Source organism: Phascolarctos cinereus, unplaced genomic scaffold (assembly GCF_003287225.1).
Source record: "Phascolarctos cinereus isolate Bilbo 61053 unplaced genomic scaffold, phaCin_HiC Scaffold_9;HRSCAF=440, whole genome shotgun sequence".
NCBI lineage: Eukaryota > Metazoa > Chordata > Mammalia > Diprotodontia > Phascolarctidae > Phascolarctos > Phascolarctos cinereus.
In genome coordinates, this window is record NW_027556402.1 from 86,561,530 (window position 1) to 86,577,854 (window position 16,325).

General features: G+C 38.0%; 1 long non-coding RNA gene and 1 pseudogene across 1 annotated transcript; one reads left to right on the forward strand and one right to left on the reverse strand.

Moving 5' to 3' along the window:
- The window catches only part of LOC144455441 (serine/threonine-protein kinase PAK 5-like), a 209,307-nt pseudogene that overhangs the window by 54,592 nt on the left and 138,390 nt on the right, over nt 1–16,325 (reverse strand).
- On the forward strand, nt 147–3,663 carry LOC144454121 (uncharacterized). The gene is made up of 2 exons (XR_013483816.1): nt 147–348; nt 3,386–3,663. It is a non-coding gene; the product is annotated as an uncharacterized LOC144454121 (long non-coding RNA).

Here is a 16,325-nt window from a genome sequence, read left to right on the forward strand (position 1 = left end):
ATCAAGAGATCCTTCACTCTTCCTTCTGTTCCTTTTTTTGCCCGCACTCTCAATTCAGATTGCTTTATTGTAAGCATCTCATGTTTAGCCAAGAGGAACTGTATCTCTGAGCAGTTTGCTCCTGTTGTAGTAGACCATTGCTCATGTCTCTTTGGCTCTTCCCATGTAGCTGGTTATAAGGTTCCAAAAGGGACAGAAGCAATTGTCTTACCCTAAGCCCTGCACCAAGATCCCAAGCACTTTCCAGATCCTGAGGACTTCTAGCCTCAGCGATTCTTCCCTGAGAATGCTCATGGACACCATCCTTATGCTTATGTTCCATTCTCTGATGACCCAGAAACTGTATTGGTATGTACACTATCTGAATTAGAATGAAACTTGTGAAAAGCCTTTTTGTGGGCATCATACCATTATTCTGTCAACTCACCATGCTAAACACCGGATCTGAAATCTAATAGTAGTAGTAGTAGTAGTAGTAGTAGCAGCAGCAGCAGCAGCAGCAGCAGTAGCAGCAGTAACAGTAGTAGTAGCAGTAGTAGTAGTAGTAGTAGTAGCAGTAGCAGTAGTAGTAGTAGTTATAAGGAGCAGCAGCAGCATTTATATAGCACTTTTTTGTTATTGTTCTGCCATTTCAATTGTACAACTCTTTGTGACCCTGTTTGGGTTTTCTTGACAAAGATACTGGCATGGTTTTCCATTTCCTTCTCCAGATCATTTTATAGATGAGGAAACTGAGGTAAACAGAGTTAAGTGACCTGCCCAGGGTCACACAGCTAGTAAGTGGCTGAGGCCAGATTTGAGCTCAGGAAGATGAGTCTTCCTGACTCCAGGTCCAGCATTTTATCTACTGTGCCATCTAACTGCAAATTGTTTTATAAACATTACTTCATTTGATCCTCACAATTCTCTTGTGAGATAGGTGCTTTTACTTTCCTCATTTTACAGATGAGAAACTGAGGCAGGCAGAGTTCACTGACTTGCCCAGGGCCACACAGCTAGTAAGTGTCAGAGGCAGGATTTGAACTCATGTGTTTTGACTCTAGGCCTAACACTATCCACTCTACTACCTAGCTGCAATCCAAAATCAGAGTGATTTTTTTCCCCCCATAGTGACCAAAAAAAGCAACAAGTATCATAATTCAGCTTGGCTATCTGCTATACATTAGTATGAGAGCATGGCTTTGAAATATAACTTTTAAAAAAGTTTGGTCAGTGTGATAGCATTTAATAACTCCACAATATGTGATTTCATTAGTGCCTGTACTGCACTGACAGAGGTCATAATCCTTCCAGACTTTAATAATAGTAATAATAATATCTAGCATTTACATAGCTCCATAAGATTTGCCAAGTGCTTTCCATATGTTATCTTGTTTCATCCTCTTTATCCTCATTTTACATATGTGGAAACTGAGGCTAAGAAGGATTAGATGTTCATTTCTGATTTAATGCTCATTCCTATTTAAAAATGAGACTAGACTAAAATGGGCCAATAATGTTATACTCATTGATCTGATCAGAGGTTAACTTTAGGGTTCCAAAGAGAAAGTCAAACTTAGGTAGAACTATAAATTTACGAGGAATGGAACTGAAGAATTTCTTTAACTTCTTTTAGTGCTAGTGGCAAAATTTGTTTTCAAGGGCTTCATGTTAAGGCTTTCCTCTGTCACCAGGAAAAAATAAATTTCTTTTTTTTTCCTATCTGGAATATTGATTCTTTCTTCTAAATTCTGAATTGCTTTAGAAAGGAAACTATTATTTACTTAGGATGCTAGAGCTTTGTGGGAAAATGGGGGGGGCAAGGAAAGACGTCTTCTTGACTCCAGGCCTGGCACTCCATTCACTGTACCACCTAGTTGCCCTATATACTGAATATTATATGATATAATTTAATCTAATTGACATATGTAATACAATATAACAATATAATATAATATAGCATATCATGTTACATTATAACATGCATAGCAGAGCATAGCATGGTATAGTATAGGTAATAAAATTCTTAATTGTACTATATCATTTAGCTCCAGACATTGTCTTCTATTTCCTCTGTGTCTTTAATGCTGTCTAGCACTATGCATGTGTATATTCAAGAAGTATGCCTTAGTTGTCTACATGGACAACATTCATTAAGAAAGTCATATCAGAACACAGTAGACTAATGTGATTCAGTTCAATAAGCGTTTATTAAATGATTCTGATGTGCTAAGGGTGAAGGTGACTGGATCTCTTCTCTTATGGAACTTCCAGTCTAGCATGGAGAGGAAATATACAAACAAAGATAGTTATGATATATAATATTTCACGATGAGTATATCAACATCAGAGAGTTACAAAGCTAAATCCTGAGGGGAAATATTTTGTCAGTTGGGAGGATTCAATCAGTTAGGTAACAACCATTTACTAAGATTTACGTGCCAGGACTATGGGCCGCTGACTGGGAAATGCATTCTGGAAGAGCTGGTGAAGGAGTCTCTTTCCCTCCTCTACAAGGCTGCCAGACTATTTCCAAACACATTCTGGATATCCTCTTTCTCAGAAAGGCTCTAGTGACTCCCTGTGGCCACAGTAATCAAATGCAAATTCATCAGCATGGCAGTTAAGACTCTGCCCACCTTCACTTCTACCTGCCTTTCCAAACACATTTCATATTATTTGCCTTTGCGGATTCCATGTTCCATACAAATGGGAAGAACAGTCAGCTGTAGCTTTGATTTGATGTCCCATCTCTGCGTCTGTACAGGCTGGCCCCCTCACACCTGGATCGTGCTCACTTTCTTATCACCATGTCTTAGAATATGTAGCCTTCTTCAAGCTTGACTTGGCTCAGCTCCTTCTTTACCTTTCCTGATTCCTGTAGTTGAAACCCCCCTCTGCCTGTTCCCTTTGTAGATCTCTCCTCCCACCTACCTTTAGGACAGGAAGGTGGTACAGTGGGTAAAACTCTGGACCTGAAGTCAGGGATACTTGAGTTCCAATATAGCCTCAGATGCTTACTAGTTGTATGACTGGGTGAGTCATTTAACCTCAGTCTGCCTCAGTTTCCTCATCTATAAAATGGGGATAGCAATAGCACCCATCTCTCAGGATTGTTGTGAGGATCAAATGAGATAATATTTGAAAAACAGTATCTGGTACATGGTAGGTACTCTTCCCCGCTGTTTAGTTTTTGTCCCCGGATCCATACTTTCTAGCACATTGCATTATACATAGTAGGCACTTTATAAATGATTATCGAATTGAATTGAAATATATGTAGGGAGTCAACAGGTAAGATGAAGGGAAGACATTTCAGACGTATCAAACCTAAGATCACAGATATCTTTGAAACCTCTGTCTGGGAATAAACTCTGAAGTGGTCATGTGTCTATTAAATTTTAAGGTCAGAAGTTTGCAATGATGGAAGAAAAGACTGTCATTTCCTGGGTGCTAAGGCGGTTTTGGGTCGAATCCATTCAAAAAAGAGAAGAACTTCACTTGGTGGGAGAGGCGATTCTTCGGCCAAAGGGTGGCATCTGGATTAAGCTGAAGAGGAGAACATAGGAGGGAACTTTAAATTCGATCGATTGTATTGGCAGTTCATCATCTAGCCTGAAAGATGAGAGAGAGAGAGAGAGAGAGAGAGAGAGAGAGAGAGAGAGAGAGAGAGAGAGAGAAAGCTAGCTTACAAAATTCTTGAAGATATATTTGAAATGTAAATCCTCTGGTAGAAGGGAAATACATTTCAAAGGTCTGATCTGTCTGCTTTCATTGGCTTCAGAATTAGAGCTATGAAAGCAAAGTTTGGGTATATCAACTATCAATACAAAAGTTGGTAGTAACCACATCCTTGACACATTTCATCAGATGGTCACTGATGTCAATCACAGGATGAGCAGGTAACAAGTTTTCCAACCTGGAGGATATAGATCAATTTGTTGTCCTGTGTTTATAGACCCAAATAAATCAAGGAAATCAACTTTTTTTAAAAAAAGAGAAATACCAACATTTAATTTTTATTCCTCATAAAAGCACAGATGCTTAAGAAACCCCTTTTTCTTTGTCAATTATGCTCTCATTGATAGGATCTATCCTGAAGAATAGCTACAATTCCTTTGAGATGGAAGATGTATTTTGTTTTGATATTTAAAAAGAAAAACTAGTATTTTGTTCTTTTGACCTAAGAGATTTAAAATAATTTTTTGAATTATAATAACACGCTTGCAGTAAAATTATTTTAAAGCACTTTATATTTTCAAAGCACTTAATAATCTTTATCAGTTATTTGCAATTTACATAAAGAAGCAGAATTTTTAGAGCAAAGGGGATCTTAGAAACTTCCAGCAATCTTCACCCCCCAACTCCCAAAGAAAGCCATTACCTGAAAGGGAGCAAAAGGGTTTCTGAAGAACCAAAAACGAATGTCATAAAACAGATGCCTTAAAGCCTGTGTACTTTTTAAAAAGCTTTATTGATTTTTACTCAGCACAAAATTCTAATAAAATTGTTTTTCTAGCTTCTTAATCCACAAAAAATCATAAAGTGTGTGGTGTAGGAGGGGAACAATCAAAATCCTAGTGACAGATGCATTGATAGTATATGAGAGTAAAGCTAGGAGGTAGACAAAAATACGCCAGATTGCCCTGAAATTAGAAGGGAAATACTTAAACCTTTTCAGCTTGCAGAGGTAGGATTCAGTTAGTGAATGTGTATAGATAAAATATAAGTGGAATGGTTTTGTTTCTCAGTCTAACATGGTCATGGTTATTATTTACTTACTGGGCTGTCTAATAATCATGTATGGGATCTGAAATATTGAAATCAAGGCACTGACTTTTGAAAATAAAGTTTTGGTTTTTTTAAACTACTAAACAGTTCTCTTCTCTTTATCCCACCTCCTCCACTTACTTAAAGAAAAGGAAAAAGAAAAGAAAAAGAAAACCTTTGGAATAGATAATAATAGCTAATATTTACATAGTATCTACTATGCCAGGCATTGTAAGTTCTTTATAATCATTAATTCATTTGGTAATGGGATAATAACAACCTCCCAATAACACTGAGAGGTGGGCACTGTAATTAACCACCATTTTACAGATGAGGAAGCTGAGGCAAGTAGGTTAAATGACTTGTCTAACATCACGTAGCTAATAAGCATCTGAGGCCAGATCTGAACTCTTGACTCTAAGCCCAGTGCTCTATCCACTGTCTAGCCTAGCTCCTCCAAAACACCTGCACACATACATATATACACATATTTCCTTAGGTGGCCACTGATGCCAATCACAGGATAAGCAGGTAACAAGTTTCCTACCTGGAGGATATAGATCTATTTGTTGTCATCTATTTATAGATCCAAATAAGTCAAGGAAATAAAAGTTGTGGTTTTTTTTTTTAAGTATTGACATTTAGTTTTTAAATCATAAAGGCATAGATGCTTAAGAAACTCCTTTTTCTTTAAGTCTGGAGATACTGGAGTGGTTTGCCATTTCCTTCTCCAGCTTTACAGATGAAGAATTGAGACAAACAGGATTAAGTGACTTGCTCAGAGTCCCACAGCCAGTAAGTGTCTGAGGCTGGAGTTGAGTCTTCCTGACTCCAGGCCCAGGATTTTATCCAGTCCAACACCTAGCTGCTCTAGACTGGATAACAGGCACTTCATATCTACTTCTTTTCTTTCTTCCTTTCTTTTTTTAAATGTGGTTCATTTTTCAGAGAGGCAGAGTGGAACAATGGAGAGAAACTAGGTCTCTCTTGCCTTCCTATTCTTTCCAATGCTTTGCCTTCATCTCTTTGCCATTCCATTCAATATTTATTAAGAGTCATGTACTGAGCACAAAGACAAACATGAAACAGTTCCTGTCCTTAGAGAGCTTACATTCTAGTGAGAATGGAGAAGATACAAAAAGATAGATATGTATTAATCCACAAGCATTTATTAAGTGACATAGGTGAGGCAGAGCTGTGCAGTCGTCAGCCTCACTCTCTTCCGGAGTTAGCCTAGCATTTGAGACCCCCTACAATCTGACCCCAATGTGTTTCTCCAGCCATATTGTATATTATTCCTCTTCACGTACTCAATACCCATCCTGGATGACTGGTTGGTTTTTGGCAATATTATTCTCCCTTCTCTTGCCTCTTTACTCCTGTCCAAACTGTTCTCCCATGCCTAGTACACACTCTCTTCTGATCCCAAGGTGGCAAATTCCTTCCCTTCTTTTAAGACTGAATCCAGGTGTCACTTTATTGATATAGCCTTCTCTGACATGCACCCCTCCCTTCCCTTGCTGAAATCATTCTCTTGCCTTCCTATTCTTTCCAACACTTTGCCTCGATCTCTTCTTTGCCATTCTATTCAACATTTATTAAGAACCATGTACTAGGTACTGAGCACAAAGACAAAAATGAAGCAGTTCCTATCCTCAGGAACCTTACATTCTAGTAAGAATGGGGGAGATGTAATATGGACAGATATGCATTAATCAGCAAGCATTTATTAAGTGTCTACTATGTGCCAAGCATTTTCCTAGGTGTTGGGAATGCATATACAAAGAATGAAATAATCCTTCCTCTAAAAGAGACTATACACTATCAGATATGTAGATAAAATATAAGGTAATTTGAGAAGGGACACAGAGATAGCTACTGTAGTATAATAATGATCATATAATTGGTAGCATTTATATAGCACCTACTATGTGCTAAGCACTTTACAAATATTATCTCTGGACAATCACAACTATGGAAAGTTAGGTACTGTTGATATCCCTATTTTATAATTGAGGAAACTGAGGCAAAAAGGTTAAATGAGTTAGTAAGGATCATATAGAAAGTAAGTGCTTGAGGCTGGATTTAAATTCAGATCTTCCTGACTCTGAGCCCAGAGCTCTGTACTTGGCACCACCAAGCAGCCTGACAAAGAGCCATCCAATTTAGTGACTAAGAGATGGAAAAGGTTTGAGAGGCTGGAGGAAGAGAAGGAGAGGCAGCAAGTACAGATGCCTCGAGGAGTTTTTCTGGGAAATGAAGACAGAATATTGGACCATGACTTGAGGGAGATGAGACAAGAGAACAGGAATGATTAGTCATGTTCATAAAAGAAATGGAAAGGGAGGGAATCAAAGGCCCAAGGAAGGGCCCAGGGCCCTTGGCAAGATGAAGGGCCACATCTTGCTCACATACTAGAGCAAAGGGTTTAATAGAGGAGTGGAGCAGGACTATCGCCTCTCTTATTCTGGATGCTATCACTGTTGTTCATTCATTTCAGTAGTGTCTGATTCTTCATGACCCCATTTGGGGTTTTCTTGGCAAAGATACTGGAGCAGTTTGTGATTTCCTTCTTCAACTCATTTTACAAATGAGGAAACTGAGGCAAACAGGTTCAAGTGACTTGCCTAGGGTCACATAGCTAGTAAGTGTCTGAGGCTAGATTTGAACTCGAGTCTTCCTGACTCCTGGCCCAGTGCTCTATCCACTGCACTATCTAACTGCCCCTGAACACCATACCTTTATTAACTCAGTCTAAGACTGCACTGGATATTTTACTGATGTGTTATAGTGTTGTCTCATATTAGATTTATAGCACACTAAAACCCTTGTACTATATAACTGATCCTGTTCTTGTGAGGTTGGTTATTTGAACCCAATTGGAGGACTTTACATTAATTCTTGTGAGGTTTCATCTTATTACATTTGATCCATACAAAGAGATTGGTAAAGCAGAGGGTCTCATCCACCTTGTTGTCTTGGACTTTCCTGTTTAACATCAGGGATCACTCTCACCCCCTGGGCCATTATACTCTTGAGGTCCTCTCTGTTACCACCAGGATCCTCCTGCCTGACTCCAAGTCAGAAGTCCAACAAGAAAAGGTAGCACAGACTATGAAGGAACATCAGGGAAACTAGGCGTGTTTGGCCATGAAAACCAGATGAGTCACAGCATGAATACTGTCTGCAAATATCTTAAGGGTGGTCATATACAAAAGAAAATGAAAAAAAATTTGGAAGAGAGGGCTTCTAGAGAGCATATCTCAGACCAGTGGGCAGAACTTATAATGAGGCACATTTTGGTTCAACATAAAGAATAATGTTCTATTAATTTACATTTATTTGGTCTATAAGCTTCACAAAGTACTTTCCTCATGATAACCTTTTTAGGTAGGGAGTATAAGTATTAGTATTCCCATTTTATAGATGCAGAAACTGAAGTTCAGAGAATAAAGTGACCTGCCCAGGCTCATATGATTAGTAAGTATCTGAACCAGGACTTTAACTCAAAGTCCAGTGCCCTTTTGATTGCATAATGTTGCCTCTCTACCACAAAAAAGAGCTGCTATGAGTATTTTAGTACATATGTGCTCTTTTCCTCTTTTTTTTTTCCATCTGTTTAGGGCATAGACCAGTAGTGGCATCATTGCACCAAAGGTATGCATAGTTTAATAACTTTTTGGGCATAGCTCCAAATTGCTTTTCAGAATGGCTGGAATTGGCTAGTTCATAGTGCCACAAACAGTACATTAACATACTTGATTTCCAACAATGTTTGTGAAATATGTCATTTTTATTTTTTTTCTAACTTTGCCAATCTAATGGGTATGAGGAAGAACCTTAGAGTTGTTTTAATTTGCATTTCTCTAATTATTAGTGTTTTAGAACACTTTTTAAATATGATTATTAATAGGTTAGATTTCTTCCTCTGAAAACTTCCTGTTTCTATCTCTTAACTGTTTATCAAACGGAAAATGGCTTCTATTCTTGTAAACTTGAATCAATTCCGTATGCATCTAAGAAATGAAGCCCTCTCCTCATTTATCTGATTCTTTTCTAATTTGGGCAGCTAGGTGGCACAATGGATAGCATGCTGGGCCTAGATTCAGGAAGACTCATTTCCCTGAGTTTAAATCTAGCCTTAGACACTTACTAGCTGTGTGACCCTGGGCAAGTCATTTAACTCTACCTCAGTTTCTTCATCTGTAAAATGAACTGGAGAAGGAAATGGCAAACCATTCCAATATCTTTGCTAAGAAAACCCCAAATGAGGCCACGAAGAGTCAAACATGACAGAAAAATGACTGAACAGCAACTTCTAAGTTTGAATGCATTGATATGCAAAAACTTTCAAATTGTATGTAATCAAAATTGTCATTTGTACCTTTTGTGATCCTTTCTATTTCTTATTTGGTCATGAAATCTCATTTTATCCATAGATCTGACAGATAACGTCTTCACTGTTTCTCTAATTTGTTTATGATAAAATCTTTTATATGTCATGTATCTATTTACAACTTCTCTTGGTACATAGTATTAAGATGTTAGCCTAAACCTCCTTTCTACTAAATTGCTTTCAAATTTTCCCAGTAGTTTTTGTTTAATACCAAGTTCTTGTCCTAATAGTTGAGATATTTGCATTTATCAAACATGAGGCTACTGTGCTCTTTTGCTTCTATATATTCTTTCTAATCAGTTCCACAGATCAGCTTTTCTATTTTTTTAAACCAGTATCAAATTGTTTAGATGAGTATTTCTTTATGATATGGTTTGAGATCTGGTAGTGCTTGGACCCCTTCTTTCCTACATTTTTTTCATTATTTCCCTTTAAACCCTTGACCTTCTGCTGAGGTGTGGCGATTTCTCTTCCATTCCAATGGAATTCCAGTTTCTTGGGCAAGAGGCTACTGTACTCATGTCACATTTTAAAGTTTACACAGCACTTTATAATTCATTGTCTCAAGCCCCACCAAAAACATGTGAGGTTGGTACAACAGATGGCTTGATCTCCATTTAACAGATAAAGAAACTGAGACTCAGAGACATCAAGTGAATTCCATAGTACTTGTGAGGGTACTATTATGTTACCTAGGTCCACACCTTGGTGTTTTCTTTGACATCTTACTTGTGCTTACTCAGCATATTCGATTAGTTCAGAAATCTAGTTGTACCAATTTCCACATCTCCCAAATATATGCCTTTTCCATTCACATAGCCACAGCCCTTGTTCCAGTCTTCATCATCTCTGGATTGTTGCAGTTGCCTTCTCACTCACCTCCCTGACTCAAGCCTTTCTTTACTCCAACACATCCTCCACACAGCTGCCAATGTAATTTTCCTAGAGTGCCAGCTCTGATCATGTCACCCTCTCCTCCTATCCAATAACCTACATTGGTTCTCAAATACAAATGGAGTCAAACATGAACTTCTCTGTTTGCCATTTAAAGCACTTGGCAACATTGTCTCTTCCTATTTTCATGCATTTCTTAAACATGCTCCCCCTCTAAGCACTCTGAGTTAGTCATATGGGCTAAATGTTTTGTTCCTCACTCACAATGTCCAGTCTGCTGCATCTGTGCCTTTGAAACATAACTGAAATATAGCCCCTCATTGACTCTACCTTTAGGATCCCTGGCTTTCTTCAACACAAAGCTCAAGTACTAATTTCTTTAAGAGACTTTTGCCAGTCACATCACCCCACTCTCTCCTGTTGCTGCTAATGTTTTCCCTTCTTGAATATATTTATTTATGCATTTGTTGTTTTCCCTTTTAGAATATAAGGTCCTTTGCAGCCAAAGTGTGTTTCCACTTTTATTTTTTGGTATCTCCAGCATTTAGTCTAGTGCCTGGTAAACAATGAATAAATGCTTGTTGATGGTTTGATTCCTCACCCACGACCACACAGTCAGAGGTGAGATCTGTACCCAGGTAGCAGGATTCTATAGAAATATCACTGGGTCCAAAGTCAAATGACCTGGGTTCAAATCCAACTTGAACTCAATTAGTGAGCCAGCTTTAACTTGTTTTTGCTAGGGAGCCAATTGTTAAGTTTTCCAGTATGAGTATTTATGCCTCAGAAATGGGCAAATGCTACAAATCCAGGCTTGATTTGTTTTGTTGATTTCCAGACTTAAGAAACCAATGGGGAAAATGTTAGTTATGCAAATTAAACATAAAAAGTGTGTCATAGGTATATTTCTCCAAAGCACCTACTGTTAAACATTTGCCCACAAGCACACTGTTATCCAAATCCCACCGGTCTCTTGCACCCTATACAGCCTTGACAAGCCACTTATTAAAAAGCTTTGGACTAAATGAACTCTGAGGTCCTTTCCAGCTTTATAATTCTATGACTCTCAATCTAGCTCTATGGACTCTATCCACCATGCCCGATCCTCTCCATTCTGCTCCAATGGAAAAAGAACACTCCAACGTCGGCAATTTGCTTGCTCTAAAATGACAGAGAATGTTGCAAAACATAAAATTATCCAATCCCAGCCCTGCATTACACAGTCACAAAGCAAAATAGCTGACATATTAATGAGGGAGGTCGCTGAAACCCAGGAGGGCTGGACATTTATGAAAGATGTTGACAGAGAAAAATGCTGACAGTCAGTTGGCAGAGAATCAGAGTCAATGTTAGAGCTAAGCAAATACATGCTGTGTCACAGTCCTCTATATGAAGGGACGACCATCCAACTTTTCAAGTGGAAAGAAGAGCCAACCCTTACCTCCAGAACCATCGAAGCCTGCAAAATTTCAGGTAGAGAACCTCTCTTATTCTGATCACTTCTCCATAGCCCATTGCTTGAAATGGACGATGGCTTTTTGTTTTGTTTTGTTTTTAACTCGATAAAGCGATGGTTTGATTCTAAATCACTGCATATTTAGGAAGCCAAAATGAGCCAAGTGTAAGTGGGAAGATGGCATATAACTCATCTTTTTAAATAAAATGTGTTTTTGTTCATTCCAAACTTGTCATTAAATAAATTGCGCATTTTCATATACGAAGTAGAACAGATAAAGAGGATTGTATATGAAACTGCAAATCTCTACTATGTGTGTGGAAATCATTTTAAAGCTCCCATCGATACGATTAAAAATCAAGCCTGGGCAGAAGTCACCTAAGCTGTTTCCTCACTATGAGATCACAAGATCTATTACTGATAAATAATAGGTATAAACAGTTACATGATAATATATATATATGTATATATAAAATATACATTATATAGATTTCTCTCTCCATACATACATACATACATACATACATACATATATATGTATATATATATATATATATATATATATATATATACACATTTCCTTCTGTCCTCCTCCTTTTCTAAGCTGTTTCCTCACTATGAGATCACAAGATCTATTACTGATAAATAATAAGTATAAACAGTTACATGATAATATATATATGTATATATAAAATATACATTATATAGATTTCTCTCTCCATATATACATATATACATATATATACATATATATGTATATATATATATACACACACACACACACACACACACATTTCCTTCTGTCCTCCTCCCTTCCCCACCAATACTAATAACTAAAGCTATATTGATATAGCTATATCTACATATATATGTATTATATAAACATCTATATACTATGGCATACTATGATATAATATAACATAATTTTTGTTACATTATGTTATGTATCATTTTATAATATATCATTTTATAATTTAACAATTGTAACATATTTTATAATTTAATGTTTTACAATATTATACAATGTAATATAATGTAGCTAGAGCTAATGTAGAAAAAGCTAAATGTAGACATAGATATAGACATATATATGGATATAGATATATAGCTATGGTTTAGATATTTGGGAAGTAATGACCCTAAAATGTCCTTCAGAAACATGAAACTAAGAAGGTGGAGGAGGGGGCTGCTATCAAGTTAAGTCAATGAGCATTTCTAAGTACCTACTATGTGTCTGGCATGGTGCCAAGAACTGGGAGTTGTTAGCTGCTGTTATACTCCATGTTTTTCAACGTGCACTGAATTTTTTTTCCCCAAGTGATAAATCACATAAAATTACTGCTCACCCGTCTTCTCAATACCTGAGATTCTGTGCTCAGAATTCATAGCTAACATCTATCAATGGGGAAAGGATAAACAACCACATCATTGATTTGTTAGATTACTTGGTCACCATAACTCCAGGTCATGATTTCTTGGGAGATATCCTAGCTCCTAGACTTGTTTATGTATTTTATCATTTTAGGATGGATTTCCCATGCCAAGCAGTTTATTTCCTTTTCTTCTTTGCTACGGTGACCAGTGGTAAGTTCAGCTTTAACATCTATCTTATCCAAAGAGAATTTTACTGTCCTTGTTTTTTATCATGAACCAGGGGAGGGACCCAGAAGTACAGAGTCAGATTGGAGGGGAAGGTCGTTGATCCAAGAAACTAGACCTTTGAAAAGAATAAACAATATAGGCTTCAAAAACAAAAACAAGAACTATACTTGCAGAGCTATACCTATTTTTAGGAGTCTAAGTTCAAATTTTACCTCTGATGCTTCCTACCTGTGTGACCTTGGATAAATCACCAAACTTCTCTTGGCCTTGGTTTCTTCATCTATAAAATGGATTAGAACCTATTCAATAGCTTAGATGACTTTTGAGATCCCTTCTAGATCTACATCTCTGAAAAGATGAGCACTTATTTTTACTACTAGAAGGTGCCAATTTGAATCTGACTATACTCGAGTAGTCCCCAAACAAACATCTGTCTCTCAGGGAATAAGAAATAATAAGATCCTTGGTGGATCTATGTTGTCACCCACATGGATACTCTCTCAGTTACTCAAATCATACCCCCTTTATGTCATCTTATTCTGTGAAATTCTTATCTGTGTTCGAGGGCTTCCTCTTTCAATTCTCAATCTCTGTCTGTCTGTCTCTGTCTCTCTTTCTCTGTCTCTCTGTGTCTCTGTCTCTGTCTCTGTTTCTTGTTCTGTCTCTGTCTCTCTGTCTTTCTCTCTCTCCATGTCAGACATTCCAATGTGCCACTTTAATTGTTTATCTATCATCCTAAAACACAGACCCAATGTGTTATTCCACTACTCAATAAATTCCAGTGGCTCCCCATTCCCTATAGCATCAAATGCATCCTCTTCTATGAAACATTTGAAGTTCTTTACAATCTGATTCCAACTTACTTTTCCAGAGTCACTCCACATGAATCCCCTTCATGCACACCATGGTAAAGCCAAACCAGTCCTTTTGCGGTTCCTCACACATAATTCTCCATTTCCTCTTTCCATGCCTTTGCCCAACCTATTTCACATACCTGTAATACTATCTCCCTGCAACCCCTCACTTCTCAGAGTTCTTAGTTTTCTTCAACTTCAGATCTTACGTCTTTCCTGATCACTCTGGCTGCTAGTATTTCAACCTCCTTCTCAACACCCAGCAAAAAAAAATACTTTGCATTTATTTTGAATATGTTTTGTACATGCCTCTCCAGTGGGATGTAAACACCTTAAGGGTGTTTATATTTGATCTCTGGTGCCTAGCACAGTGCCTGGCACTGTGCCTAATAAATGCTTGTGCATTGACTGACTGAAAGTCACCTGTCCATTACCCGCCCTACCTCCATGTTTGGTCATTTCATGAGCACACTTCGAGATGTTGGTGGATGAATGGACATATATTCTCCATGGATCTTTAGGAGTTATGCACAGATAATTTTGTCCTAAGAAATTTTGGGGTGTGTGTGTGTGTGTGTGTGTGTACTTGGTCATTGTTTGGACCCTGATTGAGTCAGAGTGAATGTAAATAAAAATTGTTTCTGTTTTGGCCAAAAACCCTGAGGGTCTCCCTTACCTGTTTGATTTTTTTTTCTGGACTAGTTAAAGAGGCCATTCTTTGACTCACTTTTTTTTTTATCTAGTCTTTATCACTGAATGGGCATCCTTCAATCAAAACTGAGACCTTAGCTTTAAAAGACCGAGGTCTTCCACTGCATCTGGGGCCATCTCCAGTTGTCCTGATGTATATCTGGCCACTGGACCCAGATGGCTCCAGAGGAGAAAGTGAGGCTGATGATTTTGCGCAGCCCTCCCTCACTCAAATCCAATTCACTTGCAAGTCATGACATCATCTTCTTGATGTCCTGGCCTTCTTTGAGAATAAAGGACAAACAACAGCAACAACTCTGTGTGTATATGTATACACGTACACATGTACCTACACACACATATCTCTTATTTGGTTACTTCAGCCACTGTGAGAAATCATAACTCATTCTAGTACTCTATGCAATTTGGTTAAGCAGATGATTCCTAGCATATGGGGACCTGCCATCAATTGTTGGATTAGGTGGAGGGAAATTTCTTGGGGGTCTTTTGATCTAATTCAATAATCGTTTGTTTAAGTACCTGTTACTGTAATTGCTAGGTACCATATTAAATGGCAAAAACCATTTTTACTGGGTATATACAACAGAGATATCAGCAAGGAAGATATCCACCAAGATAATTTGAAAGGAAAGAGAACACTCAGGGGTGAGCTGGAGCCTGCTGGACTGATTGTTAAATTTTTGTAGTGAGCATTCATACCTCAGAAATCGACAAATACTACAAACCAGGACTTGGTTTATTGTTTTAGTGATTGACTAGACTTAAGAAAGTAATGGAGAAAATGTTAATAAAGCAGATTCAACTGAAAAGTGTGTACTGTCTATATATATATTTTTTTCTTTTGGAGGACTGGTTGTTAAACATTTACGAGCTCACCCCTGAGGACACTAATAACTTGGGGGACCGAATAAGGCTTTCCCTGGAGATGGTACCTCATCAGAGCCTTAAAGGAAGCTGAGGATTCTGAGGTGAAGATAAGAAGGGGGTGCATTCCAGGGAAGGTGAAGAGACATGGAGATGGGGAGCAAAATGATGAGCTCATAGAACATGGCATAGTCATTAGAGTGTTGAACCTGGAGAAGGGAAGATTTCCCTTCAATTACCGTCTCAGACACTTGCTGCTCACTTGCTTTCTATTGTGTTGGACTCTTTGTGACCCCATTTGGGGTTTCCTTGGCAGAGACACTGGAGTGATTTATTTAGCATTGCCTTCCCCAGCTCATTTTACAGATGGGGAAACTGAGGCAGAGTTAAGTGACTTGTGCAGGGTCACACAGCTAGCAAGTGTCTGAGGCTAGATTTGAACTCAGGAAGAGGAATCTTCCATCTCCAGGCTGGGCACTCTATCCGCTTCACCACCTAGTTGCCCCTCAGCCCTCAGCTAGAACCCTGGGCAAGTCACTGAACCCCTATCAGCCTCAGTTTCCTCATCTGCAAAATGAGAATAATAATAGCATTAACCTTCCAGGATTGTTATGAGGATCAAATGGCATACTATGTATAAGAAGGCACTATATAAATGCTAATTATTATTAGGGCAATTTGGTTGCAAACAGGAGATTGTGAGGGTAGTGTGACAAAAGAAGTCTGGACAGATGGGTGGGAGTCTAATAATAATAACAACAATAATAATAGTTATGTGTCAGGTGCTTTACAAATATGA